The 16681-nt window shown below is 31.4% G+C and overlaps 7 non-coding genes across 7 annotated transcripts; all 7 read left to right on the top strand.

Moving 5' to 3' along the window:
• The first annotated feature begins 469 nt into the window (after window positions 1–469).
• LOC126266135 (5S ribosomal RNA) lies at window positions 470–588 on the top strand. The gene has a single exon (XR_007548610.1). It is a non-coding gene; the product is annotated as a 5S ribosomal RNA (ribosomal RNA).
• A 2202-nt stretch (window positions 589–2790) lies between these two features.
• Window positions 2791–2909, top strand: LOC126266134 (5S ribosomal RNA). The gene has a single exon (XR_007548609.1). It is a non-coding gene; the product is annotated as a 5S ribosomal RNA (ribosomal RNA).
• Window positions 2910–5098: 2189 nt separating this feature from the next.
• On the top strand, window positions 5099–5217 carry LOC126266133 (5S ribosomal RNA). Its single transcript, XR_007548608.1, has one exon. It is a non-coding gene; the product is annotated as a 5S ribosomal RNA (ribosomal RNA).
• Window positions 5218–7534: 2317 nt separating this feature from the next.
• Window positions 7535–7653, top strand: LOC126266132 (5S ribosomal RNA). The gene has a single exon (XR_007548607.1). It is a non-coding gene; the product is annotated as a 5S ribosomal RNA (ribosomal RNA).
• Window positions 7654–9845: 2192 nt separating this feature from the next.
• Window positions 9846–9964, top strand: LOC126266131 (5S ribosomal RNA). The gene has a single exon (XR_007548606.1). It is a non-coding gene; the product is annotated as a 5S ribosomal RNA (ribosomal RNA).
• A 2165-nt stretch (window positions 9965–12129) lies between these two features.
• On the top strand, window positions 12130–12248 carry LOC126266129 (5S ribosomal RNA). Its single transcript, XR_007548604.1, has one exon. It is a non-coding gene; the product is annotated as a 5S ribosomal RNA (ribosomal RNA).
• A 2202-nt stretch (window positions 12249–14450) lies between these two features.
• On the top strand, window positions 14451–14569 carry LOC126266128 (5S ribosomal RNA). The gene has a single exon (XR_007548603.1). It is a non-coding gene; the product is annotated as a 5S ribosomal RNA (ribosomal RNA).
• Window positions 14570–16681: the final 2112 nt, after the last annotated feature.

The following is a 16681-nucleotide window of genomic DNA, read 5'->3' as shown; positions in this document are numbered from 1 at the left end:
AAAACAATAATGAAAATATTAATGTCATTAATAATAATGTCAATAACAATAATAACAACAACAATAGTAATAAGAATAATTAAATAATAATAATAATAATAATAATAATAATAATAATAATAATAATAATAATAATAATAATAATAATAATAATAATAATGAAATAATAATAATTAAATAATAATAATAATAATAATTATAATAATTAAATAATAATAATTATAATAATTAAATAATAATAATAGTAATTAAATAATAATAATAATAGTAAAAAGAAGAAGAACAATAAAAATAACAACAATATGAATAATAATGAAAACAATAATTTATTTTAATTATTATACTTACGACAAACTGACTAAAACCCTGCACACTTTATGGTCCTCTGAAATCATCCTGATAACCTTAAAATTGACGTCCAACCGATAATATGCGTTGCTCTTGAACAATTTGAGAATGAAAAACTGTCGGCAACGGCCATACCACGTTGAAAATACCAGTTCTCGTCCGATCACTGAAGTCAAGCAACGTCGGGCGCGGTTAGTACTTGGATGGGTGACCGCTTGGGAATACCGCGTGCTGTTGCCTTTTTGCTGATTTCTCCTTGTATTTTTCTTAATTGATGTAATTTTTAGAAATATTTTATTAACAAAAAAAATATAAAAAGTCGATAAATGGTGGATGCGCGTCATACTTCCATTTTTTGTCGAAAAATTCGTCTAAATAACATTTACATTCGTCTCCATCACGTTTTTATACCTAAACAACAACAACACAAATGGTTTGTGTGAGTATGTCAATGAATGAATGGATGGATGAATGAATGTATGAATGAATGAGTGTGTGAGTGAGCGAGTGAGTGAGAGAATGGGTGAACTCGGATGACCGTTTCTTAATTCAATTTCAACATTTTGAGATTATTTATTTATAATTACAGTCAATTGTCAATTATCGATTATTAATTTTGTCAGTTTCCGAACGGGTTTCAAGCGAAAGCATCCCGTTGCAAATCGACGAATATCGATTTCAGTTAGTAGGTAGACGGACAGACAGATCTCTCGCGCGTCCGCACGTCCACATACGGCCGCCGCCCAGCGTCGACTGCTAGAGACTCTTATTAAATATAAACTATCTCCCATTTTGTCCGTGTACGCTTGCGTTTGCTTTTACGCCCGTCTGTGCTCACATTCGACACCTACATATGAAAATTTATTATTCATTAATATTATTATTAAATTAAATTAAATTAAATTAAATTAAATTAAATTAAATTAAATTAAATTAAATTAAATTAAATTAAATTAAATTAAATTAAATTAAATTAAATTAAATTAAATTAAATTAAATTAAATTAAATTAAATTAAATTAAATTAAATTAAATTAAATTAATTTAAATTAAATTAAAACTATTACGTGTAACTGTAATCTATTTATTTTATTTTCTTTGAAAATTTGTGTACATATTAGTCCTGTAATACCGTAAATTTAATACCGGTCCTGCCAACGAATATCTTTTTGTCGGTTCCACTATCAACGGAACGGAAACTGTTGTTGTTGTTGTTGTTGTTGTTGTTGTTTTTTCAACCGGCACCGGTAGATCGGCGGATACATCGTCGAATAGTTTCCTAACGATGCGTCTGCTTGGTTTCAAAATTCTTCTTCTAGGTGTCGGACGATAAGAATCGAGAACGACGACATTCTTTTTAATATGTACTTCCTCTTTTCTTACCGTCTCCACCGCCTGTTTTCCCTTTAGGCTAGAAACCGGCTGAATAGGAGTCAAATCCGAAGGGAATATTGCGATTTCGTTGCTCGTGTTTGTTGTTGTTGTTGTTGTTGTTGTTGATGTTTCAGATATTGTAATTTTATTAGCGATGACTGGTTCCGGGGAAACAGACAGAGTCGGAGTGGGTGCGTCTGAAGCAGGTACGGTCGTTACTTTAGCGTTCGGTGACATCGATTCGGTCGATGTGCCCATGTCTCGTGTTAATTTTAATTTTTTAACCACACCGCTGTTTGTAAAATTGACATCGTCGTCGTCTCTATAATTCTCTCTGGTGCGTTTAGTTGATTTCCTATCGACGTTATCGACATTATCGTCACAGACGGTCGGATAGAAAAAGAAAATGGTTTTGCAGTAATGGAATAGCGACGTAACGAACGGCATGGTTGAACGATACCTAATATACTGATCAACGGCAGTAATGAACGTTATTTATAGGTGAGCAGTTACAGTTTCAGGTAGATTTTTACGCATGAATGCTTCATTGAGCAAACAGGTAATCGAGGATACACACGTACCGACGAAAATTTATTGAAACTAACAACAATAAAAACAATAATGAAAATATTAATGTCATTAATAATAATGTCAATAACAATAATAACAACAACAATAGTAATAAGAATAATTAAATAATAATAATAATAATAATAATAATAATAATAATAATAATAATAATAATAATAATAATAATAATAATGAAATAATAATAATTAAATAATAATAATAATAATTATAATAATTAAATAATAATAATTATAATAATTAAATAATAATAATAGTAATTAAATAATAATAATAATAGTAAAAAGAAGAAGAACAATAAAAATAACAACAATATGAATAATAATGAAAACAATAATTTATTTTAATTATTATACTTACGACAAACTGACTAAAACCCTGCACACTTTATGGTCCTCTGAAATCATCCTGATAACCTTAAAATTGACGTCCAACCGATAATATGCGTTGCTCTTGAACAATTTGAGAATGAAAAACTGTCGGCAACGGCCATACCACGTTGAAAATACCAGTTCTCGTCCGATCACTGAAGTCAAGCAACGTCGGGCGCGGTTAGTACTTGGATGGGTGACCGCTTGGGAATACCGCGTGCTGTTGCCTTTTTGCTGATTTCTCCTTGTATTTTTCTTAATTGATGTAATTTTTAGAAATATTTTATTAACAAAAAAAATATAAAAAGTCGATAAATGGTGGATGCGCGTCATACTTCCATTTTTTGTCGAAAAATTCGTCTAAATAACATTTACATTCGTCTCCATCACGTTTTTATACCTAAACAACAACAACACAAATGGTTTGTGTGAGTATGTCAATGAATGAATGGATGGATGAATGAATGTATGAATGAATGAGTGTGTGAGTGAGCGAGTGAGTGAGAGAATGGGTGAACTCGGATGACCGTTTCTTAATTCAATTTCAACATTTTGAGATTATTTATTTATAATTACAGTCAATTGTCAATTATCGATTATTAATTTTGTCAGTTTCCGAACGGGTTTCAAGCGAAAGCATCCCGTTGCAAATCGACGAATATCGATTTCAGTTAGTAGGTAGACGGACAGACAGATCTCTCGCGCGTCCGCACGTCCACATACGGCCGCCGCCCAGCGTCGACTGCTAGAGACTCTTATTAAATATAAACTATCTCCCATTTTGTCCGTGTACGCTTGCGTTTGCTTTTACGCCCGTCTGTGCTCACATTCGACACCTACATATGAAAATTTATTATTCATTAATATTATTAAATTAAATTAAATTAAATTAAATTAAATTAAATTAAATTAAATTAAATTAAATTAAATTAAATTAAATTAAATTAAATTAAATTAAATTAAATTAAATTAAATTAAATTAAATTAAATTAAATTAAATTAAATTAAATTAAATTAAATTAAATTAAATTAAATTAATTTAAATTAAAACTATTACGTGTAACTGTAATCTATTTATTTTATTTTCTTTGAAAATTTGTGTACATATTAGTCCTGTAATACCGTAAATTTAATACCGGTCCTGCCAACGAATATCTTTTTGTCGGTTCCACTATCAACGGAACGGAAACTGTTGTTGTTGTTGTTGTTGTTGTTGTTGTTTTTTCAACCGGCACCGGTAGATCGGCGGATACATCGTCGAATAGTTTCCTAACGATGCGTCTGCTTGGTTTCAAAATTCTTCTTCTAGGTGTCGGACGATAAGAATCGAGAACGACGACATTCTTTTTAATATGTACTTCCTCTTTTCTTACCGTCTCCACCGCCTGTTTTCCCTTTAGGCTAGAAACCGGCTGAATAGGAGTCAAATCCGAAGGGAATATTGCGATTTCGTTGCTCGTGTTTGTTGTTGTTGTTGTTGTTGTTGTTGATGTTTCAGATATTGTAATTTTATTAGCGATGACTGGTTCCGGGGAAACAGACAGAGTCGGAGTGGGTGCGTCTGAAGCAGGTACGGTCGTTACTTTAGCGTTCGGTGACATCGATTCGGTCGATGTGCCCATGTCTCGTGTTAATTTTAATTTTTTAACCACACCGCTGTTTGTAAAATTGACATCGTCGTCGTCTCTATAATTCTCTCTGGTGCGTTTAGTTGATTTCCTATCGACGTTATCGACATTATCGTCACAGACGGTCGGATAGAAAAAGAAAATGGTTTTGCAGTAATGGAATAGCGACGTAACGAACGGCATGGTTGAACGATACCTAATATACTGATCAACGGCAGTAATGAACGTTATTTATAGGTGAGCAGTTACAGTTTCAGGTAGATTTTTACGCATGAATGCTTCATTGAGCAAACAGGTAATCGAGGATACACACGTACCGACGAAAATTTATTGAAACTAACAACAATAAAAACAATAATGAAAATATTAATGTCATTAATAATAATGTCAATAACAATAATAACAACAACAATAGTAATAAGAATAATTAAATAATAATAATAATAATAATAATAATAATAATAATAATAATAATAATGAAATAATAATAATTAAATAATAATAATAATAATAATTATAATAATTAAATAATAATAATTATAATAATTAAATAATAATAATAGTAATTAAATAATAATAATAATAATAGTAAAAAGAAGAAGAACAATAAAAATAACAACAATATGAATAATAATGAAAACAATAATTTATTTTAATTATTATACTTACGACAAACTGACTAAAACCCTGCACACTTTATGGTCCTCTGAAATCATCCTGATAACCTTAAAATTGACGTCCAACCGATAATATGCGTTGCTCTTGAACAATTTGAGAATGAAAAACTGTCGGCAACGGCCATACCACGTTGAAAATACCAGTTCTCGTCCGATCACTGAAGTCAAGCAACGTCGGGCGCGGTTAGTACTTGGATGGGTGACCGCTTGGGAATACCGCGTGCTGTTGCCTTTTTGCTGATTTCTCCTTGTATTTTTCTTAATTGATGTAATTTTTAGAAATATTTTATTAACAAAAAAAATATAAAAAGTCGATAAATGGTGGATGCGCGTCATACTTCCATTTTTTGTCGAAAAATTCGTCTAAATAACATTTACATTCGTCTCCATCACGTTTTTATACCTAAACAACAACAACACAAATGGTTTGTGTGAGTATGTCAATGAATGAATGGATGGATGAATGAATGTATGAATGAATGAGTGTGTGAGTGAGCGAGTGAGTGAGAGAATGGGTGAACTCGGATGACCGTTTCTTAATTCAATTTCAACATTTTGAGATTATTTATTTATAATTACAGTCAATTGTCAATTATCGATTATTAATTTTGTCAGTTTCCGAACGGGTTTCAAGCGAAAGCATCCCGTTGCAAATCGACGAATATCGATTTCAGTTAGTAGGTAGACGGACAGACAGATCTCTCGCGCGTCCGCACGTCCACATACGGCCGCCGCCCAGCGTCGACTGCTAGAGACTCTTATTAAATATAAACTATCTCCCATTTTGTCCCTGTACGTTTGCGTTTGCTTTTACGCCCGTCTGTGCTCACATTCGACCGACACCTACATATGAAAATTTATTATTCATTAATATTATTATTATTAAATTAAATTAAATTAAATTAAATTAAATTAAATTAAATTAAATTAAATTAAATTAAATTAAATTAAATTAAATTAAATTAAATTAAATTAAATTAAATTAAATTAAATTAAATTAAATTAAATTAAATTAAATTAAATTAAATTAAATTAAATTAAATTAAATTAAATTAAATTAAATTAAATTAAATTAAATTAAATTAAATTAAATTAAATTAAATTAAATTAAATTAAATTAAATTAAATTAAATTAAATTAAATTAAATTAAATTAAATTAATTTAAATTAAATTAAAACTATTACGTGTAACTGTAATCTATTTATTTTATTTTCTTTGAAAATTTGTGTACATATTAGTCCTGTAATACCGTAAATTTAATACCGGTCCTGCCAACGAATATCTTTTTGTCGGTTCCACTATCAACGGAACGGAAACTGTTGTTGTTGTTGTTGTTGTTGTTGTTGTTTTTTCAACCGGCACCGGTAGATCGGCGGATACATCGTCGAATAGTTTCCTAACGATGCGTCTGCTTGGTTTCAAAATTCTTCTTCTAGGTGTCGGACGATAAGAATCGAGAACGACAACATTCTTTTTAATATGTACTTCCTCTTTTCTTACCGTCTCCACCGCCTGTTTTCCCTTTAGGCTAGAAACCGGCTGAATAGGAGTCAAATCCGAAGGGAATATTGCGATTTCGTTGCTCGTGTTTGTTGTTGTTGTTGTTGTTGTTGTTGATGTTTCAGATATTGTAATTTTATTAGCGATGACTGGTTCCGGGGAAACAGACAGAGTCGGAGTGGGTGCGTCTGAAGCAGGTACGGTCGTTACTTTAGCGTTCGGTGACATCGATTCGGTCGATGTGCCCATGTCTCGTGTTAATTTTAATTTTTTAACCACACCGCTGTTTGTAAAATTGACATCGTCGTCGTCTCTATAATTCTCTCTGGTGCGTTTAGTTGATTTCCTATCGACGTTATCGACATTATCGTCACAGACGGTCGGATAGAAAAAGAAAATGGTTTTGCAGTAATGGAATAGCGACGTAACGAACGGCATGGTTGAACGATACCTAATATACTGATCAACGGCAGTAATGAACGTTATTTATAGGTGAGCAGTTACAGTTTCAGGTAGATTTTTACGCATGAATGCTTCATTGAGCAAACAGGTAATCGAGGATACACACGTACCGACGAAAATTTATTGAAACTAACAACAATAAAAACAATAATGAAAATATTAATGTCATTAATAATAATGTCAATAACAATAATAACAACAACAATAGTAATAAGAATAATTAAATAATAATAATAATAATAATAATAATAATAATAATAATAATAATAATAATGAAATAATAATAATTAAATAATAATAATAATAATAATTATAATAATTAAATAATAATAATTATAATAATTAAATAATAATAATAGTAATTAAATAATAATAATAATAATAGTAAAAAGAAGAAGAACAATAAAAATAACAACAATATGAATAATAATGAAAACAATAATTTATTTTAATTATTATACTTACGACAAACTGACTAAAACCCTGCACACTTTATGGTCCTCTGAAATCATCCTGATAACCTTAAAATTGACGTCCAACCGATAATATGCGTTGCTCTTGAACAATTTGAGAATGAAAAACTGTCGGCAACGGCCATACCACGTTGAAAATACCAGTTCTCGTCCGATCACTGAAGTCAAGCAACGTCGGGCGCGGTTAGTACTTGGATGGGTGACCGCTTGGGAATACCGCGTGCTGTTGCCTTTTTGCTGATTTCTCCTTGTATTTTTCTTAATTGATGTAATTTTTAGAAATATTTTATTAACAAAAAAAATATAAAAAGTCGATAAATGGTGGATGCGCGTCATACTTCCATTTTTTGTCGAAAAATTCGTCTAAATAACATTTACATTCGTCTCCATCACGTTTTTATACCTAAACAACAACAACACAAATGGTTTGTGTGAGTATGTCAATGAATGAATGGATGGATGAATGAATGTATGAATGAATGAGTGTGTGAGTGAGCGAGTGAGTGAGAGAATGGGTGAACTCGGATGACCGTTTCTTAATTCAATTTCAACATTTTGAGATTATTTATTTATAATTACAGTCAATTGTCAATTATCGATTATTAATTTTGTCAGTTTCCGAACGGGTTTCAAGCGAAAGCATCCCGTTGCAAATCGACGAATATCGATTTCAGTTAGTAGGTAGACGGACAGACAGATCTCTCGCGCGTCCGCACGTCCACATACGGCCGCCGCCCAGCGTCGACTGCTAGAGACTCTTATTAAATATAAACTATCTCCCATTTTGTCCCTGTACGTTTGCGTTTGCTTTTACGCCCGTCTGTGCTCACATTCGACCGACACCTACATATGAAAATTTATTATTCATTAATATTATTATTATTAAATTAAATTAAATTAAATTAAATTAAATTAAATTAAATTAAATTAAATTAAATTAAATTAAATTAAATTAAATTAAATTAAATTAAATTAAATTAAATTAAATTAAATTAAATTAAATTAAATTAAATTAAATTAAATTAAATTAAATTAATTTAAATTAAATTAAAACTATTACGTGTAACTGTAATCTATTTATTTTATTTTCTTTGAAAATTTGTGTACATATTAGTCCTGTAATACCGTAAATTTAATACCGGTCCTGCCAACGAATATCTTTTTGTCGGTTCCACTATCAACGGAACGGAAACTGTTGTTGTTGTTGTTGTTGTTGTTGTTGTTGTTTTTTCAACCGGCACCGGTAGATCGGCGGATACATCGTCGAATAGTTTCCTAACGATGCGTCTGCTTGGTTTCAAAATTCTTCTTCTAGGTGTCGGACGATAAGAATCGAGAACGACGACATTCTTTTTAATATGTACTTCCTCTTTTCTTACCGTCTCCACCGCCTGTTTTCCCTTTAGGCTAGAAACCGGCTGAATAGGAGTCAAATCCGAAGGGAATATTGCGATTTCGTTGCTCGTGTTTGTTGTTGTTGTTGTTGTTGTTGTTGATGTTTCAGATATTGTAATTTTATTAGCGATGACTGGTTCCGGGGAAACAGACAGAGTCGGAGTGGGTGCGTCTGAAGCAGGTACGGTCGTTACTTTAGCGTTCGGTGACATCGATTCGGTCGATGTGCCCATGTCTCGTGTTAATTTTAATTTTTTAACCACACCGCTGTTTGTAAAATTGACATCGTCGTCGTCTCTATAATTCTCTCTGGTGCGTTTAGTTGATTTCCTATCGACGTTATCGACATTATCGTCACAGACGGTCGGATAGAAAAAGAAAATGGTTTTGCAGTAATGGAATAGCGACGTAACGAACGGCATGGTTGAACGATACCTAATATACTGATCAACGGCAGTAATGAACGTTATTTATAGGTGAGCAGTTACAGTTTCAGGTAGATTTTTACGCATGAATGCTTCATTGAGCAAACAGGTAATCGAGGATACACACGTACCGACGAAAATTTATTGAAACTAACAACAATAAAAACAATAATGAAAATATTAATGTCATTAATAATAATGTCAATAACAATAATAACAACAACAATAGTAATAAGAATAATTAAATAATAATAATAATAATAATAATAATAATAATAATAATAATAATAATAATGAAATAATAATAATTAAATAATAATAATAATAATAATTATAATAATTAAATAATAATAATTATAATAATTAAATAATAATAATAGTAATTAAATAATAATAATAATAGTAAAAAGAAGAAGAACAATAAAAATAACAACAATATGAATAATAATGAAAACAATAATTTATTTTAATTATTATACTTACGACAAACTGACTAAAACCCTGCACACTTTATGGTCCTCTGAAATCATCCTGATAACCTTAAAATTGACGTCCAACCGATAATATGCGTTGCTCTTGAACAATTTGAGAATGAAAAACTGTCGGCAACGGCCATACCACGTTGAAAATACCAGTTCTCGTCCGATCACTGAAGTCAAGCAACGTCGGGCGCGGTTAGTACTTGGATGGGTGACCGCTTGGGAATACCGCGTGCTGTTGCCTTTTTGCTGATTTCTCCTTGTATTTTTCTTAATTGATGTAATTTTTAGAAATATTTTATTAACAAAAAAAATATAAAAAGTCGATAAATGGTGGATGCGCGTCATACTTCCATTTTTTGTCGAAAAATTCGTCTAAATAACATTTACATTCGTCTCCATCACGTTTTTATACCTAAACAACAACAACACAAATGGTTTGTGTGAGTATGTCAATGAATGAATGGATGGATGAATGAATGTATGAATGAATGAGTGTGTGAGTGAGCGAGTGAGTGAGAGAATGGGTGAACTCGGATGACCGTTTCTTAATTCAATTTCAACATTTTGAGATTATTTATTTATAATTACAGTCAATTGTCAATTATCGATTATTAATTTTGTCAGTTTCCGAACGGGTTTCAAGCGAAAGCATCCCGTTGCAAATCGACGAATATCGATTTCAGTTAGTAGGTAGACGGACAGACAGATCTCTCGCGCGTCCGCACGTCCACATACGGCCGCCGCCCAGCGTCGACTGCTAGAGACTCTTATTAAATATAAACTATCTCCCATTTTGTCCGTGTACGTTTGCGTTTGCTTTTACGCCCGTCTGTGCTCACATTCGACACCTACATATGAAAATTTATTATTCATTAATATTATTAAATTAAATTAAATTAAATTAAATTAAATTAAATTAAATTAAATTAAATTAAATTAAATTAAATTAAATTAAATTAAATTAAATTAAATTAAATTAAATTAAATTAAATTAAATTAAATTAAATTAAATTAAATTAAATTAAATTAAAACTATTACGTGTAACTGTAATCTATTTATTTTATTTTCTTTGAAAATTTGTGTACATATTAGTCCTGTAATACCGTAAATTTAATACCGGTCCTGCCAACGAATATCTTTTTGTCGGTTCCACTATCAACGGAACGGAAACTGTTGTTGTTGTTGTTGTTGTTGTTGTTGTTGTTTTTTCAACCGGCACCGGTAGATCGGCGGATACATCGTCGAATAGTTTCCTAACGATGCGTCTGCTTGGTTTCAAAATTCTTCTTCTAGGTGTCGGACGATAAGAATCGAGAACGACGACATTCTTTTTAATATGTACTTCCTCTTTTCTTACCGTCTCCACCGCCTGTTTTCCCTTTAGGCTAGAAACCGGCTGAATAGGAGTCAAATCCGAAGGGAATATTGCGATTTCGTTGCTCGTGTTTGTTGTTGTTGTTGTTGTTGTTGTTGATGTTTCAGATATTGTAATTTTATTAGCGATGACTGGTTCCGGGGAAACAGACAGAGTCGGAGTGGGTGCGTCTGAAGCAGGTACGGTCGTTACTTTAGCGTTCGGTGACATCGATTCGGTCGATGTGCCCATGTCTCGTGTTAATTTTAATTTTTTAACCACACCGCTGTTTGTAAAATTGACATCGTCGTCGTCTCTATAATTCTCTCTGGTGCGTTTAGTTGATTTCCTATCGACGTTATCGACATTATCGTCACAGACGGTCGGATAGAAAAAGAAAATGGTTTTGCAGTAATGGAATAGCGACGTAACGAACGGCATGGTTGAACGATACCTAATATACTGATCAACGGCAGTAATGAACGTTATTTATAGGTGAGCAGTTACAGTTTCAGGTAGATTTTTACGCATGAATGCTTCATTGAGCAAACAGGTAATCGAGGATACACACGTACCGACGAAAATTTATTGAAACTAACAACAATAAAAACAATAATGAAAATATTAATGTCATTAATAATAATGTCAATAACAATAATAACAACAACAATAGTAATAAGAATAATTAAATAATAATAATAATAATAATAATAATAATAATAATAATAATAATAATAATAATGAAATAATAATAATTAAATAATAATAATAATAATAATTATAATAATTAAATAATAATAATTATAATAATTAAATAATAATAATAGTAATTAAATAATAATAATAATAGTAAAAAGAAGAAGAACAATAAAAATAACAACAATATGAATAATAATGAAAACAATAATTTATTTTAATTATTATACTTACGACAAACTGACTAAAACCCTGCACACTTTATGGTCCTCTGAAATCATCCTGATAACCTTAAAATTGACGTCCAACCGATAATATGCGTTGCTCTTGAACAATTTGAGAATGAAAAACTGTCGGCAACGGCCATACCACGTTGAAAATACCAGTTCTCGTCCGATCACTGAAGTCAAGCAACGTCGGGCGCGGTTAGTACTTGGATGGGTGACCGCTTGGGAATACCGCGTGCTGTTGCCTTTTTGCTGATTTCTCCTTGTATTTTTCTTAATTGATGTAATTTTTAGAAATATTTTATTAACAAAAAAAATATAAAAAGTCGATAAATGGTGGATGCGCGTCATACTTCCATTTTTTGTCGAAAAATTCGTCTAAATAACATTTACATTCGTCTCCATCACGTTTTTATACCTAAACAACAACAACACAAATGGTTTGTGTGAGTATGTCAATGAATGAATGGATGGATGAATGAATGTATGAATGAATGAGTGTGTGAGTGAGCGAGTGAGTGAGAGAATGGGTGAACTCGGATGACCGTTTCTTAATTCAATTTCAACATTTTGAGATTATTTATTTATAATTACAGTCAATTGTCAATTATCGATTATTAATTTTGTCAGTTTCCGAACGGGTTTCAAGCGAAAGCATCCCGTTGCAAATCGACGAATATCGATTTCAGTTAGTAGGTAGACGGACAGACAGATCTCTCGCGCGTCCGCACGTCCACATACGGCCGCCGCCCAGCGTCGACTGCTAGAGACTCTTATTAAATATAAACTATCTCCCATTTTGTCCGTGTACGCTTGCGTTTGCTTTTACGCCCGTCTGTGCTCACATTCGACACCTACATATGAAAATTTATTATTCATTAATATTATTAAATTAAATTAAATTAAATTAAATTAAATTAAATTAAATTAAATTAAATTAAATTAAATTAAATTAAATTAAATTAAATTAAATTAAATTAAATTAAATTAAATTAAATTAAATTAAATTAAATTAAATTAAATTAAATTAAATTAAATTAAATTAATTTAAATTAAATTAAAACTATTACGTGTAACTGTAATCTATTTATTTTATTTTCTTTGAAAATTTGTGTACATATTAGTCCTGTAATACCGTAAATTTAATACCGGTCCTGCCAACGAATATCTTTTTGTCGGTTCCACTATCAACGGAACGGAAACTGTTGTTGTTGTTGTTGTTGTTGTTGTTGTTGTTTTTTCAACCGGCACCGGTAGATCGGCGGATACATCGTCGAATAGTTTCCTAACGATGCGTCTGCTTGGTTTCAAAATTCTTCTTCTAGGTGTCGGACGATAAGAATCGAGAACGACGACATTCTTTTTAATATGTACTTCCTCTTTTCTTACCGTCTCCACCGCCTGTTTTCCCTTTAGGCTAGAAACCGGCTGAATAGGAGTCAAATCCGAAGGGAATATTGCGATTTCGTTGCTCGTGTTTGTTGTTGTTGTTGTTGTTGTTGTTGATGTTTCAGATATTGTAATTTTATTAGCGATGACTGGTTCCGGGGAAACAGACAGAGTCGGAGTGGGTGCGTCTGAAGCAGGTACGGTCGTTACTTTAGCGTTCGGTGACATCGATTCGGTCGATGTGCCCATGTCTCGTGTTAATTTTAATTTTTTAACCACACCGCTGTTTGTAAAATTGACATCGTCGTCGTCTCTATAATTCTCTCTGGTGCGTTTAGTTGATTTCCTATCGACGTTATCGACATTATCGTCACAGACGGTCGGATAGAAAAAGAAAATGGTTTTGCAGTAATGGAATAGCGACGTAACGAACGGCATGGTTGAACGATACCTAATATACTGATCAACGGCAGTAATGAACGTTATTTATAGGTGAGCAGTTACAGTTTCAGGTAGATTTTTACGCATGAATGCTTCATTGAGCAAACAGGTAATCGAGGATACACACGTACCGACGAAAATTTATTGAAACTAACAACAATAAAAACAATAATGAAAATATTAATGTCATTAATAATAATGTCAATAACAATAATAACAACAACAATAGTAATAAGAATAATTAAATAATAATAATAATAATAATAATAATAATAATAATAATAATAATAATAATAATAATAATAATAATAATGAAATAATAATAATTAAATAATAATAATAATAATTATAATAATTAAATAATAATAATTATAATAATTAAATAATAATAATAGTAATTAAATAATAATAATAATAGTAAAAAGAAGAAGAACAATAAAAATAACAACAATATGAATAATAATGAAAACAATAATTTATTTTAATTATTATACTTACGACAAACTGACTAAAACCCTGCACACTTTATGGTCCTCTGAAATCATCCTGATAACCTTAAAATTGACGTCCAACCGATAATATGCGTTGCTCTTGAACAATTTGAGAATGAAAAACTGTCGGCAACGGCCATACCACGTTGAAAATACCAGTTCTCGTCCGATCACTGAAGTCAAGCAACGTCGGGCGCGGTTAGTACTTGGATGGGTGACCGCTTGGGAATACCGCGTGCTGTTGCCTTTTTGCTGATTTCTCCTTGTATTTTTCTTAATTGATGTAATTTTTAGAAATATTTTATTAACAAAAAAAATATAAAAAGTCGATAAATGGTGGATGCGCGTCATACTTCCATTTTTTGTCGAAAAATTCGTCTAAATAACATTTACATTCGTCTCCATCACGTTTTTATACCTAAACAACAACAACACAAATGGTTTGTGTGAGTATGTCAATGAATGAATGGATGGATGAATGAATGTATGAATGAATGAGTGTGTGAGTGAGCGAGTGAGTGAGAGAATGGGTGAACTCGGATGACCGTTTCTTAATTCAATTTCAACATTTTGAGATTATTTATTTATAATTACAGTCAATTGTCAATTATCGATTATTAATTTTGTCAGTTTCCGAACGGGTTTCAAGCGAAAGCATCCCGTTGCAAATCGACGAATATCGATTTCAGTTAGTAGGTAGACGGACAGACAGATCTCTCGCGCGTCCGCACGTCCACATACGGCCGCCGCCCAGCGTCGACTGCTAGAGACTCTTATTAAATATAAACTATCTCCCATTTTGTCCGTGTACGCTTGCGTTTGCTTTTACGCCCGTCTGTGCTCACATTCGACACCTACATATGAAAATTTATTATTCATTAATATTATTATTAAATTAAATTAAATTAAATTAAATTAAATTAAATTAAATTAAATTAAATTAAATTAAATTAAATTAAATTAAATTAAATTAAATTAAATTAAATTAAATTAAATTAAATTAAATTAAATTAAATTAAATTAATTTAAATTAAATTAAAACTATTACGTGTAACTGTAATCTATTTATTTTATTTTCTTTGAAAATTTGTGTACATATTAGTCCTGTAATACCGTAAATTTAATACCGGTCCTGCCAACGAATATCTTTTTGTCGGTTCCACTATCAACGGAACGGAAACTGTTGTTGTTGTTGTTGTTGTTGTTGTTGTTTTTTCAACCGGCACCGGTAGATCGGCGGATACATCGTCGAATAGTTTCCTAACGATGCGTCTGCTTGGTTTCAAAATTCTTCTTCTAGGTGTCGGACGATAAGAATCGAGAACGACGACATTCTTTTTAATATGTACTTCCTCTTTTCTTACCGTCTCCACCGCCTGTTTTCCCTTTAGGCTAGAAACCGGCTGAATAGGAGTCAAATCCGAAGGGAATATTGCGATTTCGTTGCTCGTGTTTGTTGTTGTTGTTGTTGTTGTTGTTGATGTTTCAGATATTGTAATTTTATTAGCGATGACTGGTTCCGGGGAAACAGACAGAGTCGGAGTGGGTGCGTCTGAAGCAGGTACGGTCGTTACTTTAGCGTTCGGTGACATCGATTCGGTCGATGTGCCCATGTCTCGTGTTAATTTTAATTTTTTAACCACACCGCTGTTTGTAAAATTGACATCGTCGTCGTCTCTATAATTCTCTCTGGTGCGTTTAGTTGATTTCCTATCGACGTTATCGACATTATCGTCACAGACGGTCGGATAGAAAAAGAAAATGGTTTTGCAGTAATGGAATAGCGACGTAACGAACGGCATGGTTGAACGATACCTAATATACTGATCAACGGCAGTAATGAACGTTATTTATAGGTGAGCAGTTACAGTTTCAGGTAGATTTTTACGCATGAATGCTTCATTGAGCAAACAGGTAATCGAGGATACACACGTACCGACGAAAATTTATTGAAACTAACAACAATAAAAACAATAATGAAAATATTAATGTCATTAATAATAATGTCAATAACAATAATAACAACAACAATAGTAATAAGAATAATTAAATAATAATAATAATAATAATAATAATAATAATAATAATAATAATAATAATAATAATAATAATAATAATGAAATAATAATAATTAAATAATAATAATAATAATTATAATAATTAAATAATAATAATTATAATAATTAAATAATAATAATAGTAATTAAATAATAATAATAATAGTAAAAAGAAGAAGAACAATAAAAATAACAACAATATGAATAATAATGAAAACAATAATTTATTTTAATTATTATACTTACGACAAACTGACTAAAACCCTGCACACTTTATGGTCCTCTGAAATCATCCTGATAAC

This window comes from Aethina tumida, chromosome 6, assembly GCF_024364675.1.
Source record: "Aethina tumida isolate Nest 87 chromosome 6, icAetTumi1.1, whole genome shotgun sequence".
Taxonomy (NCBI): Eukaryota; Metazoa; Arthropoda; class Insecta; order Coleoptera; family Nitidulidae; genus Aethina; species Aethina tumida.
Note: the sequence above shows the minus strand (reverse complement) of the source record. Positions and strands in the feature narration are given on the sequence as shown.